The 4,259-nt window shown below is 39.3% G+C and overlaps 1 non-coding gene across 1 annotated transcript; it reads left to right on the top strand.

The window, feature by feature from the left end:
* Window positions 1-2,484: 2,484 nt before the first annotated feature.
* Window positions 2,485-2,592, top strand: LOC127746083 (small nucleolar RNA R71). Its single transcript, XR_008007703.1, has one exon. It is a non-coding gene; the product is annotated as a small nucleolar RNA R71 (small nucleolar RNA).
* Window positions 2,593-4,259: the final 1,667 nt, after the last annotated feature.

The raw sequence follows: 4,259 nt of genomic DNA, 5'->3' as shown, positions 1-4,259 counted from the left end.
AAGAGAGTAGAAGAAGAAGAAATAGAGGAGATTGAGGTGGCTTTATTTTTCGGCCAAGGGGGAGAAGTAGTGTGTAGGTTGTGTGAAAATGAAGGAGTGAAGATGGGTTTATATAGGGGTGGGGAGGGGGGTAAGGTTCGGCCAATATGGGTGGGTTTGGGAGGGAAAGTGGTTTGAATTTGAATGGTGAGGTAGGTGGGGTTTTATGAAGGATGGATGTGAGTGGTGAAGAGAATGGTGGGATTTGATAGGTGAGGGATTTTTGGGAAAGAGGTGTTTGAGGTGATTGGTGAATGGGTGAAGAAGAGAGAGAATGGTGGGGTAGGTGGGGATCTTATGGGGTCCACAGATCCTGAGGTGTCAAGGAAAATTCATCCCTGCACCAAGTGGCGAGCAAAAATGCTCATTCTGCCAATTCTGGCGTTAAACACCGGGCTGGTGCCCATTTCTGGCGTTTAACGCCAGCTTCTTGCCCTTTCCTGGTGTTTAACGCCAGTCTGGTGTCCCTTTTTGGCGTTAAACGCCCAGAATGGTGCCAGACTGAGCGTTAAACGCCCATTTTCTATCTTAACTGGCGTTTAAACGCCAGCAAGTTTTCCTCCAGGGTGTGCTGTTTTTCTTTCTATTTTTCATTCTGTTTTTGCTTTTTTTCAATTGATTTTGTGACTTCCCATGATCATCAACCTATAGAAAACATAAAATAACAAAAGGAAAATAGATAAATATAACATTGGGTTGCCTCCCAACAAGCGTTTCTTTAATGTCATTAGCTTGACAGTGGGCCCTCATGGAGCCTCACAGATACTCAGAGCAATGTTGGAACCTCCCAACACCAAACTTAGAGTTTAAATGTGGGGGTTCAACACCAAACTTAGAATTTGGTTGTGGCCTCCCAACACCAAACTTAGAGTTTGACTGTGGGGGCTCTGTATGACTCTGTTTTGAGAGAAGCTCTTCATGCTTCCTCTCCATGGTTACAGAGGGATATCCTTGAGCCTTAAACACAAGGGATTCTTCATTCACTTGAATGATCAATTCTCCTCTGTTAACATCAATCACAGCCTTTGCTGTGGCTAGGAAGGGTCTGCTAAGGATGATGGATTCATCCATGCACTTCCCAGTCTCTAGGACTATGAAATTAGTAGGGATGTAATGGTCTTCAATCTTTACCAGAAGATCCTCTACAAGTCCATAAGCCTGTTTTCTTGAATTGTCTGCCATCTATAGTGAGATTCTTGCAGCTTGTACCTCAAAAATCCATAGCTTCTCAATTACAGAGAAAGGCATGAGGTTTATGCTTGACCCTAGGTCACACAGAGCTTTCTTGAAGGTCATGGTGCCTATTGTACAAGGTATTGAGAACTTCCCAGGGTCCTGTCTCTTTTAAGGTAATCTCTGCCTAGTCAAGCCATCCAGTTCTTTGGTGAGCAAAGGGGGTTCATCCTCCCAAGTCTCATTACCAAACAACTTGTCATTTAGTTTCATGATTGCTCCAAGGTACTTAGCAACTTGCTCTTCAGTGACATCTTCATCTTCTTCAGAGGAAGAATACTCATCAGAGCTCATGAATGGCAGATGTAAATCCAATAGAATCTCTATGGTCTCAGTGGGAGCCTCAGATTCCCATGGTTCCTCATTAGGGAACTCATTAGAGGCCAGTGGACGTCCATTGAGGTCTTCCTCAGTGGCGCGCACTGCCTTTTCCTCCTCTCCAAATTCGGCCATGTTGATGGCCTTACACTCTCCTTTTGGATTCTCTTCTGTATTACTTAGAAGAGTACTAGGAGGGAGTTCAGTAACTTTCTTACTCAACTGACCCATTTGTGCCTCCAAGTTTCTAATGGAGGACCTTGTTTCAGTCATGAAACTTTGAGTGGTTTTGATTAGATCAGAGACCATGGTTGCTAAGTCAGAGTGGCTCTGCTTAGAATTCTCTGTCTGTTGCTGAGAAGATGATGGAAAAGGCTTGCCATTGCTAAACCTGTTTCTTCCACCATTATTGTTGTTGAAACCTTGTTGAGGTCTCTGTTGATCCTTCCATGAGAGATTTGGATGATTTCTCCATGAAGGATTATAGGTGTTTCCATAGGGTTCTTCCACGTAATTCACCTCTTCCATTGAAGGGTTCTCAGGATCATAAGCTTCTTCTTCAGATGAAGCGTCCTTAGTACTGCCTGGTGTAGCTTGCATTCCAGACAGACTTTGAGAAATCATATTGACTTGCTGAGTCAATATTTTATTCTGAGCCAATATGGCATTCAGAGTATCAATCTCAAGAACTCCTTTCTTCTGATTCGTCCCATTGTTCACAGGATTCCTTTCAGAAGTGTACATGAATTGGTTATTAGCAACCATTTCAATAAGTTCTTGAGCTTCTGCAGGCATCTTCTTCAGATGAAGAGATCCTCCAGCAGAGCTATCCAATGAAATCTTGGACAGTTCAGATAGACCATCATAGAAGATACCTATGATGCTCCACTAAGAAAGCATGTTAGAAGGACACTTTCTGATCAATTGTTTGTATCTTTCCCAAGCTTCATAGAAGGATTCACCTTCCTTCTGTCTGAAGGTTTGGACTTCCACTCTAAGCTTACTCAATTTTTGAGGTGGAAAGAACTTTTCCAAGAAGGCATTGACTAGATTTTCCCAAGAGTTCAGGCTTTCTTTAGGTTGTGAGTCCAACCATATCCTAGCTCTGTCTCTTACAACAAAAGGGAATAGCATAAGTCTGTAGACCTCAGGGTCAACCCCATTGGTCTTGACAGTGTCACAGATTTGCAAGAATTTAGCTAAAAACTGATGAGGATCTTCCAATAGAAGTCCATGGAACTTGCAATTCTATTGCATTAGAGAAACTAATTGAGACTTAAGCTCAAAGTTGTTTGCTCCAATGGCAGGGATAGAGATGCTTCTCCCATAGAAGTCGGGAGTAGGTGCAGTAAAGTCACCCAGCACCTTCCTTGCATTGTTGGCATTGTTGTTGTGTTCGGCTGCCATGGGTTCTTCTTCTTTAAAGATTTCTGTTAGGTCCTCTACAGAGAGTTGTGCTTTAGCTTCTCTTAGCTTTCGCTTCAAGGTCTTTTCAGGTTCAGGGTCAGCCTCAACAAGAATGCTTTTGTCTTTGCTCCTGCTCATATGAAAGAGGAGAGAACAAGAAAATATGAAATCTTCTATGTCACAGTATAGAGACTCCTTGATGTGTCAGAGGAAAAAAAGAATAGAAGGAGAAGGTAGAAGAATTTGAACTTATTAAGAGAGATAGAGTTCGAATTGTGCATTGAAGAGGAGTGTTAGTTCATAAATAGAAGGATGTGAGAAGAGGGAAAGAATTTTTGAAATTAAAGTAAAAGATTTTAAAATAATTAAAAGAAATTTTGAAAATTTGATTGATGATTTTCGAAAACTAAGATTGAGAAAGAAATAAAGTGATTTTTGAAAAAGATTTTGAAATTAGAAATCAAAAAGATATGATTTGAAAACTATTTTGAAAAAGATGTGACTAAGAAGATATGATTGAAAAGTTATGGTTTTAAAAAGATATCATTGAAAATATATGATTGAAAAACAATTTAAAAAGATTTGATTTTTAAAATTAATGACTTGGCTAACAAGAAAAGATATGATTCAAACATTAAACCTTTCTCAACAGAAAAGGCAACATACTTGAAATGTTGAATCAAATCATTAATTGTTAGCAAGTATTTTTGAAAAAGGAAAGAAATTGATTTTGAAAATATATGATTGAAAAGATATGAAAGAAATTGATTTTGAAAACATATGATTGAAAAGATATGATTTGAAAAAGATTTGATTTTGAAAAATTATGAAAACTTGAAAAAAATTTGCATTAAAAACAAAATCTTCCCTCTTGTGCCATCCTGGCATTACACGCCCGGAATGCTATCCATTTTGGCGTTTAACGCCCAAAACTCTACCCTTTTGGGCATTAAACGCCCAGCCAGGAACCCTGTCTGGCGTTTAAATGCCAGTTTTCCTTCCTCACTGGGCATTTTGAACGCCCAGCTTTTTCTGTGTAATTCCTCTGCTGAATGTTCTGAATCTTCAATTCCCTGTATTATTGACTTGAAAAGACACAAATTAAAAAAAAAAATTGGATTTTTAATAATGAAAAATAATCAAAATGAAACTAAGATCAACTAAACAATGCATGCAAGCCACCAAACTTAGCAGTTTGTATACTACTGACACTAATGAGAATGCATATGAGACACACAAAACACTCAAGTCAAGAGAATTTA

The sequence above is a fragment of the Arachis duranensis genome, chromosome 3, assembly GCF_000817695.3.
Source record: "Arachis duranensis cultivar V14167 chromosome 3, aradu.V14167.gnm2.J7QH, whole genome shotgun sequence".
NCBI lineage: Eukaryota > Viridiplantae > Streptophyta > Magnoliopsida > Fabales > Fabaceae > Arachis > Arachis duranensis.
The sequence above is the reverse complement of the archived record's forward strand: the minus strand, read 5'-3'. Positions and strand labels throughout refer to the sequence as shown.